This window comes from Otolemur garnettii, unplaced genomic scaffold (genome assembly GCF_000181295.1).
Source record: "Otolemur garnettii isolate 467f Iridium unplaced genomic scaffold, OtoGar3 scaffold00001, whole genome shotgun sequence".
In the NCBI taxonomy this organism is placed as follows: domain Eukaryota; kingdom Metazoa; phylum Chordata; class Mammalia; order Primates; family Galagidae; genus Otolemur; species Otolemur garnettii.
Genome location: NW_003852396.1, coordinates 60,698,652 through 60,711,896, shown reverse-complemented (window position 1 = coordinate 60,711,896; position 13,245 = coordinate 60,698,652). Strand labels below are relative to the sequence as shown.

Sequence of the window (13,245 nt, the reverse complement as noted above, 5' to 3'; positions counted from 1 at the left end):
GGACTGGAGACCCCTCCACTGGGAAGAAAGGGAAGGATGAGGTCTGCTTTGGTTTTCTAAGGTGGAGAAGACTTGACTTACTGAGACAGTGATGGGGAGGCAGCAAGGGTGGGGTGGAACCTCAGAGGAGGGAGAGGACAGTTAATGGACACACAACATCTAAGAAGTCTGGAGAGGCCCATACGGGTCGGCCTCTTGGGCAGAGGAAGAGGGAAAAGGGCAGGGCGGGGGGAGGTTTGAGGCAAGAGAAGACACGTTCACATGGCTGCCCCACAACAAGAAGATGGAAGCGGACTGGCGACTGGGGAACCCCAGTTAGCGCAGCAAGGAGGGCTGGGCTTGCAGCCTGTCCCTCCACAGCAGCAGAAAAGAGCCATTTTTGACTGTTTCTGTCCACAGGACTCCACAGCTTAGGTGCAGGGGAGGAGACAACAGGAAGCTGAGTTTTGGCCCTACATGCAAGGAAGGGGCTTGGCTCCCCCCTGCATTTGGAAGGAGAGAACAGAGAGGTATGCCCAGAGAGCCCAGAGAGCCCGGGGCAGCCCTGCCCTGCACCTATCTCTGCGCAGAGCTGGAGGGGGGCAGGGCAGGCCTACCTGATCCTATTGGTAGGAGCCTGAGGAAGTGCCTGAAAGAAACTCCATCCTGGGGGACTCAAGGCCAGGCCCTGATGGCTGGCCTCATTACCTGAAGAGCAGAAAAGTGCCTGGAATGTCCCTTGGAGCAGCGGCCAAGCTTGGAGAGGGATTTGTGAGAACATCTGAGATGCTCAAGGGAGTCTCTGGAGGGGGAGAGAGCAGCTCCAGTGGCTTTTCAGGAGGAGAAGGGCCGGGGACGGTGGAGTGACTGCAGGTGCCCAGACCCCAGCTTGCCTGCGGGTGCTCTGGTCAGCACTGGTGCACACAGCCACCTGGAATGCAGCATTCACAGCCCTAGCAGCACCTCCATCGCCGGGGCTCCTCACCCACCAGATGCACTTGCCCCCATAGTGCATCATCCAATGTTCTCAACAGCCCCACCGAAGGGGTACTGTAAATGAGCAAAGAGAGGCTGGGAGAAGTTAGGTAATTTTTCTAACATCACACAGCTCACGTATGGTGGAATCCAGCCTCAATTTATCCTCACATCTTTTTGTACCACATGTTAAGGTCCACGGTTCTTTGTCATAATCTGTTCGTCTCTCCCATACATCCGCAGCTCCCTTCCCTAGCTTATCCAGCAAATGGAAACTCTGGCCAAGATCAATTCTTTGCCCACTACTGCCACCTTCAGAGGCGTGGCTGACCATGGCTGGGGAAAGACTCCTCACCATGACTGAATTCTCAGCCTTTAACCTCTCCGTGGTCCAGTGGGGCCTTGGTGCAGCCTGGCCCGCTCACTCTGCACCCCTCTGGATGACTGTTTTACACACTCTCCTTCTTCTCTGTTCTCACACCTCCTGGGAACATCCCAGGGGCCCAGCATGCTACCAGTTCATGATGGGAAAGCCTCAGCTCTGACCGTCAGAGAAGGAGACTGAGGTCTGGACAGCCACCCCCTGTCTAGTTCACAGGGATCCGCTAAATACACAAATTCCCTACAGTCTGGCAATAACCCTCTGCTGCTAATTCATATATTTAATATGCTCTTCAGGAGTGATGGTATTTTTGAATAGAGCTTTCATTCTCCCCTTCTTTCTCTCTGAATGGGCAGGGTCATGGGAAACAATGCCATCATCTTCCACGAGGAAACTAGCAGTCCCCTTTCCTGTTCTGTCTTTCTATTTGTATTGTGGTTCTTGCAAAGATGCAGAACCACATAAGGCTATGAATTCGTGTGAGCTGGCTACTTCTCATCTGGGAGGGGTGAGCTGACCGTGGGTGAAATTTGGGGCAATTCACTGGTCCAACTTCTCCTGGGACACAGGGGCCAGCAGAGCTGCCGGCTGCACCACCTTTGCACAAGGAGCACCTGGCACCAAGGGGATGAGCCATTTGAGTGAAAGCGTGATGCTGTTTGAGCAAGGTAACGCCTATAAACCTTAGTGCCCTGCCCACTCTGCTGAGGGTCACGGAGCAGGGAGGTCTAGCTAGGCTCTGGTTTCTCCCTCCCCTATGGCAGTTGTCCTATAGTTCACAGCCTCTTTGTGGACTGATAATTATTTAGAGAGCTTTAAAAAATGTTAGGAAAAAAGCTACTTAAAAGCATCAGATTTCTACTAGCATTCTAGTCCCATTACTATTTAAACGGAACTATCTAACTGGAAACAGGCATTTTCTTCTTAGGCTACAAGAAGGTGACCTTCACTAGTGGTGAATACTGTTTTTTAATGCCTCGATTTCAGAATTGACTCTGGCAGGTTACGTGTCCATACGGACACCTCGGCATGCAGAAGGCATGGCTTTTAGGCCAGTAAGACCCAAATAAGAATCTGTAAGGGTAAGACACAGTGGGAATCAAAGTTGAAGAAGTGACAGATGTCCATGAAGTCCCTTCAATGTAAGAGTTGGTCTCGATGGACTAGGTGGAAGTTGAGTTGTCACCCTCTGACAGGGGAATCAGGCTGCATATTTTGTTAGGGGTCAGCCTGTCAGATACTCCGGCTACATATTCACTTTGGAACTCTGGGAAAACCCAAGATCACAGACCCTGGGAAGATTCTACTTAGAAGCTACTGGGTCTAGAGTGCAGGAGGAGGGAGGTAGAGATTCAGGGCATGGGAAGAGCACATCCTCCATGTTTCTGAGAGCTCAGAAGCAGTGCTGGGGTCACAGCTGACTCCTCTGAAGAGTCACTGTTGAAGGTAGCTGGGAAGAAAAGGCCAGAGGAGCAGAGAGAGAGCTGTGTCTGGGACCAAGACTTCTCTCTCTCTCTGTTCAGTCTCAGGCTCAGGCCTGGGCAGCGGGCCTATGCCTGTGCCTGCCAGGACACTTTCCTCCTCTCTATTCTGGTCACCTGGGGTCTTTACACTCCCCCTGCCACCACCCTCAACACCCCGTTCATGAAAGTCCCTCTGAAGTGTTTCCCAGGTCCCCAGCTGGCCTGAAGCCTGTGGGGAGGGGGAGGGTGTGCTACCTGTCTGTTCTCTGGAAGCCCACTGCTTCCCCAAACCCTGGAGCCCTGGGAGCTGCGGGGACCTGGGAAATGAAGCAGAGGGACTGTACAGGGACAGAGATTGGCACCTCATGCTGCAGACTCTAGGCCTGGCCCTACAAAGTCTCACTCAGGCCATGCGGCCTGGAGTTTTCGTAATGATGGTACAAAGGCGAGGTCCTAAGCTGACACTGCTGCCTTTTCCTGCTGCTCCAATAAGACAGTGGCAAAGGAATGCCAGACAGAGTTGGGGGGGGGGGGGGGGAGGGAGTGGCAGACCTAGGCCACTCTGAAATGACTTTCACAGCTTTTTCTCTCTGCTCATACCTCCAACAGAAAACTCACCCTCTCCTAACTCTCTGCTTCCTGCTTAACTGAAAAAACACATACACGACCCCTGGTTTTGTTAACATCCAACTACCCCATTCAAGCCCTGGATCTCACCCTGCTTCCTATTCAAGGACATCCCTCCTGCAATTGACCTCTGTCCACCTGCATCATTCGTTTTTCTCTCTCTCTGTGGGATCATTTTTGAGCAAATAAAATCACACTGGGAAAGTGACCTTTTAAAAATCAACTCAGTTAAGACATCATTTAGGTATAAAAAGCACCCATTTTAAGTGTAATTTTAGACAAGTTTTGACAAATGTATACATCCATATAATCACCACCACCACTATCATAATATAGAACATTCCCATCACCCCCAAAAATGTTTACCATGGCTGAGTAGTATTCTCTTGTATGGATACAGCACAATTTATTCATTTGCCTATGGGCAGTTGGGTACAATTAGATTGTTTCTACTTCATAGCTATTATGAAAAAGTGCAGTGAACATTTGCATACAAGTCTTTATGTGGACACATGTTATCATTTTTCTTGAATAACTACAAGTAGAATAGCTGGGCCATATGATAATGTATGCTTTATAGAAACTCCCAAGCTGTTTTCCAAAGCAGTGGTACCATTTTACATTTCAATAGCAAGTTTATGAGAATTCCAGATGGTGCACTTGGTCTTATTAGGGTTCCCCTCTAACTTCAGCCATGCTATCTTGTGTTTTGCGTGGAAATATGTTCCCATTTGTTTTAATTTGCATTTCCCCAAATGACTAATGACATTGAACATCTTTTCATGTACTTATTGACTACTTTGATAGATCTTCTTTTGTGATGTATATGCATATCTTTTGCCTATTGTATTAGTTTTCTACGTATCACCACAAATGTGTCAGCTTAAACCAAAAAATAAAGTACATTTATCATCTCACAGTTTCCATCATGGAGGCCTGGCTCCAGTGGGTCTTCAGCTCAGTCTCACAGGATGTCAGCCTGGGCTGCAGTCTCATCCGAGGGTTGAGCCTTCTTCCAGGCACAGATGACTGTTGGCAGAATTCATTTCTCTGCAGATACAGAATTCATGGTAGTTTGCTTCCATGCCAACAGGAGAGCTTCTCTGCTGTTTCTACAGCCTTATATTAAAAGGCTTACCTGATTAGGTCAGGCCCATCTTTAGTGCCTTTCCTTTTGATTTACCACAAAGTCAACTGATTAGGAACCTTAATTATATCTGCCCAAATCCCTTCACATAATATAATGTAATCTGATCACAGAGGTGACTTCCATAATACTTCAGTCCTGCCCATAAAGGGGAGATAATTATATAAGGACATAGGTCATTGGTGATCACCTTAGAACTCTACTTACCACACCCATTTTTGTATGGAGTGATTTCTTATTGAGTTGTATGAGTATTTTATAAATTCTGGATACAAATCCTATGCAAATAAAATATATTGCAAATATTTTTTTCCCAGGCTACAACTTGCCTTTTCAATTTCTTAATGGTGTTTTTGGCAGAAGAGAATTTTTAAATTTAATGAAGCCTAATTTATCAAATTTTTCACTGGAGTTTATACTTCTTGTTCCTACATTAGGAATATTTGTCTCCTCAAGGCCTGCAATATTTTCTATGTTTTCCTCTAGAAGTTTGGTGACCTTAGCTCTCACATTTAGTTCTATGACCCATTTTAAGTCAACTTTTGTGTATGATGTGACATAAGGGCTGAGATTCAAATAATTTTCCCCCAGATGAGTATACAATTTTACTACCACTATCTATTGAAAACACTATTTCCCCCCATTGAATGACTCAGGCTCCTTAATCAATTAATCATATACAAATGGGTGTATTTTTAGACTCTTGTATTGTTTCCATGGATTTATATTTCTCTATTTATGTCTATAGTAATATATAGATTATTGTATATTTATATTAAGTCTTAAAATCAGGCAGATTATATTCTTCAGCTTTGTTATTTTCCAAGATTTTTTGCCTATTTTATGACCCGAAGGCCAAATTGCTATATTTTTCAGCTTGCCAACTTCCAAAAAAAAAAAAAAAGCCTGTAAGATTTTGGTTGCAATTGCACTGAATGTATAACTCAATTTGGGGGAAAATGCCATTTAAAGATATTGGGTCAGCTGGGCACCCATAGCTCAGTGATTAGTGTGCTGGCCACATATACCAAGACTGGTGGGTTCCAACCCAGCCAGAGCCTGCTAAAATAGAAAAAATAGCCAGGTGTTGTGGCAGGAACCTGTAGTCCCAGCTACTAGGGAAGCTGAGGCAAGAGAATCACTTGAGCCCAAGAGTTTGAGGTTGCTGTGAGCTATGATGCCATAATCATGGTATGTGTCTCCATTTATCTTCTCTCGACATTCTTTTGTAGTTTTCAGTGTACATGTTTGCATATACTTTGTTAAAATTTCCCTGAATATATGTCACATTTTTGATGCTATTACAAATGGTATTTTAAAATTTCATTTCCCAATTGCTCACTGCTAGTGTATAAAAGCATTATCAATTTTATATATTGACTTTGTATTTTGTGACTTAGCTAAATTTACTTAATAGTCTAGAGATTTTTTTAGAGATGTATTATATACAAGGAATTTCTATATACATGATTAAGTCATCAAGGTTTTGCTCCTCTTCCCTTTCCTATTTATGTGCTTTTTTGCATTGGCTGAGACCTCCAACATAATGCTAAATAAATCTAGTGAGATCAGACATCTTTACCTTGTCTCCATTACTAAGGAAAAAGTATTCAGCTTCTTACCATTACGTATCATACTTGCTGTAGATTTTGCAAGCATGCCTCTGATAAGGAGAAGGCTGAGAAAGTTCCCTTTAAATGACAAATTTACTGAAAGGTTTTCTTTCTTTCTTTCTTTTTTCTTACCATTAATGGGTATTGAATTATGTCAAATGCTTCTTTGTATATTGATAAGGTTATATGGTTTTAATTTTTAAAATATATATGGTGAATTACATTATTGATTTTTTTGAGTATTAAACCAACCTTGTATTCCTGGACCTTGTATTACAGCCTTGTATTACATTCTTTTTTTTTTCTGCTAAATAACCTATAATGCTGGTACATTTGCACCCTTGACCATGATGTATTTATGTGAGTATATGTAATATACATATTGTGTATATACACACTAAATAAATTATGTCTAAATAATACTATAGTATGCATAAATATTCTCTATATAATATATTATATAAACACACATACATATACACCAGCAGTTCTCAATTTGCATTATTCAATATGCACAAATTTCATCTACTGTGTGTTAGGTAAATAACACTAGGATTAAGTAAATAACCCAATAACATGATTCGAATTTCAGTTACCAAGGTATATCAACTGTCAGCAGTTGCATAAAGTACAAACGTCAAAACTAGCTTCTCAGTTCAGAAATTACTATATGAACAACAGACGTGAACCATGTTCAGTGAGAAATTGTTTTTTTCTGCGTGTCTCAGTGATTGCTCACTGTGTGTTCATTACTCAATTCATACACAGCGAAACGTGGCTGTGTTGCCTTGTCTCCCACTGATAGACTCATATGTCATTTTATAAATAATCAAAAGATGGAACTGGCCAACAAAAATGAAAGTGAAGCAGAGAAATGGAAAGTGAGGATGCTGAAAGTAAAATACGAGTCCAACACAAACGAGGTTATCGAGTGAATAGCTGGCCACGGGAATGTTGACACTGCTGCCATTTGACACTCTAGATTTGTAGCCAGAGGAACTTGGTGAAGGCAAACTGGGCATTAAGTCTAAGAGCTTATGACATAAAAGATGACAATGTCTCAGAGGAAGTGCTAGCACTTAACTTTCCCTCCTTTCTCATTTCCTATGCACTATGGTTTTCATTTGCTTCACTGTGAAATATGTGGTACATACATATACCAACATAACAAAGTCATGTTCAGCTCCAAGAATAATAATAAAGTGAACACCCTCCTCTCTGCAGATGTATCCACCACCCTGGTAGTTGTGTTAAATGTCCCCAATGTCACTTTATTGTTTTATTACACAGGAATTCATCCCTAAACAGTGTTATCTTTCCCTCTTGCCTTTTTTTCCTTTATACAAATAGAATCATTTTTCGTGTCTATATTGTTTTTGAGATTGTATCTATATTGATGCATAGAGCTGTCGTCCATCCATTTCCCCTGCAGTATTACATTCTTTTTTTTTTCCTGCTAAATAACCTATAATGCTGCTACATTTGCGTCCTGTTTTATGACATTACCCATGACAGGATGGATCAATTGCAGAGCAATAAAATGTGATCACAAAAGATGACCTACAGTGTGATTCCACCTATATGCTCCATAACATGCAAAACTAATCTGTGTTAATAGAGGTCAGAACAGTGGTTAGTTGCGGTAGGGGTGTAATGGGAAGGGGCACCTTCTAGGGGGTTAGAAATGCTCTAAATCTTGATCTGTGTGGCGATTACCCAAACATAATCACAATGAAGATTGTGAAGAATCACATTTACACCTTATACTTTAACGACATGTTAAAAAAATAAGTACGCGAAAATACAAAGTTTATAAAAGTATAAACAAATATAAACCATTGTTTACAAATTATTACTGGAGTTTATCAACTGATATTTACAGACACCTACAGATATTTCCAATAAATCAATACTGAGCTCTGGATTTTGCCCAGTTGCTGTGATTCCCTTAAGGATAGTGTTTCACAAAGAAGTGAAGTGATGCTGTATGTAGGGGTTTACATGATTAGCCCTTAATGTTTCCCAAAGGTATATTCTATAAATTCAACAGTATTTTTCTTTTTTTTGAGACAGAGCCTCAAGCTGTCCCCCTGGGTAGAGTGCTGTGGCATCAAAACTCACAGCAACCTCCAACTCCTGGGCTCAAGCGAGTCTCCTGCCTCAGCCTCCCAAGTAGCTGGGACCACAGGCGCCCGCCACAACATCTGGATATTTTTTGGTTGCAGCTGTCATTGTTGTTTGGCAGGCCAGGCTGGATTTGAACCCACCACCTTAGGTGTATGTGGCTGGCACCTTAGCCACTTGAGCCACAGGCACTGAGCCCTCAACAGTATTTTTCATTGAGAAAGGGAGACATACATTAACACGGGAAACAGTGGTTTGCCAGGCATGGAAGAATGGTGGCTATGTCTCAATCTTCACGTTCATGTCACCAGATCAAAATCCTTCTCAAATAGTTTTCTCAGGAGAATCTGATCTTTCATCACAGCTGTTACCTCAGTCCTAGGGTGAAAAGGATAGGACTTTCTTCTCTTCTATCTCATGAATCCCTTGGTTTAATGTCAAATTATTTTTACTGCCCAAACCCTCTACCTGTTCAAACCTTAGCTAAGAAGCATGAAAAGTAAGGAATAAAATCTGGGCTGGAATTCTGGTACAGCAACTTAGTACCAGGCCCAGTCCAAAGTAAGTACCTGAGAATGGATGACTCTCTATGTCATCATTATCATCTGTCATTATTATCATTCCTGTTCTGTCTCTGATGATGTCCCATCATTTACAAGATCTACCAGATCTGCTATTTCTCTCTACCCTCGCTGGTCCCCTTAGACTTAACCACCTTCTTGTCTGGGATTATGAACATCTGCCAAATCTAGTCAAACTCCTCATAATAGTTTATAGCTTTTTGCTCAAAGAAAACTGTAAAATGTTTAGAAGCTCAATAAAAAGCACTGAGAGATTTCAATATAAATAAGTCTATAAGGTTGCAGGGGGTGATGGCAGAAAACAGGCATAGACGGAATGAATAAATAATCTGAATGTGAGTCACCAAGAAGGCCTGACCCTGACTCCAGTGGGGACTGAAAAAGAACAAAAGCCAATTTTCTTGAGGATTATTCGGTGGTTGCTAAGTCTCAGCCAATTAATCATTTTCCTTCAGAAAAATAGGCACACACACATAAAATTTTGAGTAAACTTCAGGGAATCGATCCTTTTGGAGGCCATATGTGTACCTTAGCTGATTCCATGGATTCCCATTTAATAAATTCTTGTCTAAGGTCAGCCCTTATCTATGGAAAAAAAAGATAAAAGCAGACTGTTAGCAACTGTGAGATAAGTGGAAAACCAAGGGGATCTCTCAGCTACTGGGAGCTATGACCAACCCCCAACTACTAATCTAGCACAGAGGGATGCCATGTCTGGCACCCATTTCCACAAGGATGGCAGTGTGGGGACCCCACTGGGAGGGATCTGAAAGCTCAGAGGACCAGATCACCCCTAAGGAAGGAGAAAGCAAGGACACCATCGTGAGAAGCTGAAGTTTTTGAGAGCTGTCTGATCTCCCTAATTAACAGGAGGGTACACACCAGAGAGGAATATCTGTGATCTATGGCGCACCAGCTGACTGTTGACAGCATCTCAATGTGCACAGTGGGTGCTGGTGTCAGTAAAGGCTTAAACCTGCAGGACTGTTATTAAAAGTCACCCTTTATTGACTCCCTTATGCTTAACAGTTCTGGGCATGTCCTAAGGTGAGAAAACAGCCGACTCTCTGGGCTGATCTGTAAGGGAAAGGGACACCCTTTCTTTGTTGGATTGATGGGGCAGATGGATAGGATCATCACTGACACCGTTTCTTCTTTTTTTCCTTTTATAAATGTAAGGAGCACAAGTCACTTCCTCGTTACCACAGAAGGTTCTGATGAACAATGAAAGAGAGAGCAGATAGAATGTTTTGAAAAGTTTGTATTGCCTTACCAATAGATGAAGATAATATTAATCAGCTACTCTCATTCCTCCCTACTTCTCCCATATAAAAATGTCATAACCTGCCAGGATATTTAGGAGCAAAATAATACCTATCCACCCCTGGGGAGGCCTAGGTGAACAAGACCTCTCCCAAAACCACCCAGCACTGGGGAAAGAGGAGTGTGCACCTGTGTGGTGACCAGATGTCAGGGAAAAAGAAAGGTAACTATCATGTGTACTGTGTGGTAGAAATACAGAGCAGGGTTTACCGTAGGAAGTACTACAAGTAAAGAAGAAGCGGAGTGTCCATCATCCCTCATCCTACAAGGAGGTAGGCAAGGCTGGGAAGCCCCGGAGTGGACACATCACAGACAACAGTGTTGCCAAGAGGCCTCTCATCGGGCAACACTAAAGTTACAGGGATGGGTGGAGGCTGATGCTATGCTTCTAGACCTTTCTCAGGGTGGAGTTTCTGGGGCTGCCCAAGAATATCTGGACTAGGGAAAGAGAAGGGGAGAGAGGATGTGTGTTCTCTGAGCACCATCATCCTTCTCTGGGGTTATGACATCCCCTAAACTGTCAGACCTAGAAGAGCCATGGCCATGGATTCCTTGCTATTCTCTAAAATATTGTTTATTCCATAACTTTTCTACCACACTATCCTCAACCACAGCTCACTGTTAAGGACATTCTTCTACTTAAACATTCCATTCTGTTGCACAAAGACTCCTAGAATACCTTCCAAAAGCCTTTGTTCTGAGGATCTCAAGAGGGATGTTTTTAAGGGAGGGGCAGGGTGCTGCCTCCATCTCTGGGCCTCCACTCCAGCCTACCCCCAGGGGCATTGTTCTAAGGCCAGGTTCACCTGGACCTCTCCAAGGCTCAAACACCTTTTGTGTTCCTTCACAGCCTCCAGGCTGAAATCTAAAGTGTCATAAAAGGCATTGGTTTCTCCATCTGGATGTCAGGGTCTGTATCTATTGGCTCTGGCTCTCTGTCCAGCCTCTCTTTATCCTCACACTGGATCATGTGGTCCCATTATTCACCCTGATCCTCTGATTTGAAATGTGGCCCCTACTGTTCCTGGGCCGCTGAAATCCACCCAACTTTCTCTTCCTGCCTCATCTCCAGGAAGCCCTCCTTGACCGTAGACTGAAGCCATCTCTACTACCTCTTTCCCTCTCTTCTGATCTGGAGCACACGGGCATTGGAACCGCAATGCATAACTTTGTTGGGGTTGTTCTCCCATTGATTTCTGTGAGTCAGTCCTGAGTTCTGTCAACAAGGAGCTCCTTGAGCCAGAACTGCACAACCCTGAGCTCTGAGGAGAGGGGAATAAAGGGGAGAAAAGGGAGGCTGGGGGGGGGGGGCCTTGGTACCCTCGCATGCCCAGGCCCAGCTGAAACATTGAAGACCATGTGCAGTGGAGGAAGCACAGGGCTGGAGGTCTGGGTCGTGGGTTCTGGTTTGTCTTCCAATGACCCTTAAGTCTCCTGTTTCTACCTTTTGACTTCAGTCCCTGAAACTTGAAATGGGCAAAGGTGGGATGATCCACCCCTAAAGGTGTTTTCAAAGACTGAGTATTCTCCATGAGTGATTCTTGTCTCCCTTTGTGTGTCAGAATCACCTGAGGAATTTTTAAATTTAGTGATGTCTGTGCCCCATCATTGGGTATAGAAGATACAGTTGGCTTGGAGTGGAGCCCACACACCCGCAACTTTATCAAAGCTCCTCAGATGATTGTAATGGGCAGATGAGAACGAGCACCTGAGATCCCTAAGTTTGGCAGGAAAGGCTCACAGGCCAGGACCGTTATTTTCAGACAAAGCCATGGGCTTGTGCTGCCCCCTGGTGGTCAGATAGCTCACTTCCGACAGAGTTCCCCATCTAAGGGTCTCGAGCTGGGGCAGGGCAAATAAACAAATGAAGACAGATAAAGAGAAGGGAGGAGGAAGGGAAAGGACCTGGCTTTTCCATGACCAAAGGATTAGCAGCTATTCCCCCTTACCACTTACCTCTATGATAAATAAAGTTTATATATACTTACAACAAATGGGACTGAGTCCTGAGGGCAGTCATACTGCTTAAGCACGAAAAAGCTTCCTCTGCATTCACAGGCTGGGTGTAAGGGGAATTCAGAAAGTGAAAGGCTTGGCAGAGCTTCTGAGGCAGCAAAGCCAAGCAGGATGCTTGAGATAATGAAGTGTAAAATGCCTGGAAAAATAAATACTCCATGTTAGGTTTTTTTTTTCTTTTCCTTTAGACAAGGTCTTGCTCTGTTGCCCAGGCTGGCATGCAATGGCATGATCAGAACTCACTGCAGCCTCAAACTCCTAGGCTCAAGTGATCCACCTGCCTCAGCCTCCCGAGTAGCCGGGACTACAGGTGCATGCCACCACTCCTGGCTAATTTTCTTATTTTTTAGAGTCAGGAATCTTGCTATGTTGGCCAGGCTGGTCTTGAACTCCTGGTCTCAAGTGATCCCCCCATGTTGGTGTCCTAAAGTGCTGAGATTACAGGCATGAGCCACCACACCTGGCCAGCTTTATCATCACTAGTCACCATAAAACAGGGCAAGATGATTTCTCTGAGCCTTTGTGACTACTACTCACCATTTCCAGCCCTATTCCAAACACCAAATATGTTAACAGACAAAGTCTGTCAAGGTACATGGAATTTTAATAGATTCCAGACTCTCTCTCCAAACTCCTGCCCTTGGGATATGGAATAGAGCTTCCCAAACCTGGTTGTGTGTCTGCAAACTCTGGGGAGCTCATATTTTAAAAACATAATATAATGTGTCTTAAAGTATTCCTTATCATCACAATGCAACCTACATAATATATTGTTTATAATAAAATGTTAGAAAAGCTTCTCAGCTGATTGTAACTGGCTGAGGAGCCAGGTTAACTGAACCTCAGATCCCTAAGTGGCAGGAAAGGCTCTCAGGCCAGGACCCAGTTATTCTCTCAAAGCATGCTCTGTTTCTCCCCCAGAGATCACAATAAGAAAAGGAAATTCTGGCTCAGCGCCTATAGCTTAACCGGCTAAGGCGCCAGCCACATACACCTAAGGTGGCGGGTTCGAATC

General features: G+C 43.9%; 1 long non-coding RNA gene across 1 annotated transcript in view; it reads right to left on the bottom strand.

The window, feature by feature from the left end:
• Positions 1–3,404: 3,404 nt before the first annotated feature.
• LOC111722777 overlaps positions 3,405–13,245 on the bottom strand; it is a 12,648-nt gene continuing 2,807 nt past the window's right edge. Inside the window, exons 2-3 of the long non-coding RNA XR_002771456.1 lie at positions 12,203–12,369; positions 3,405–4,476 (exon numbers count right to left, since the gene is read on the bottom strand). This is a non-coding gene — a long non-coding RNA (uncharacterized LOC111722777). The remainder of the gene's footprint in view (positions 4,477–12,202; positions 12,370–13,245) is intronic.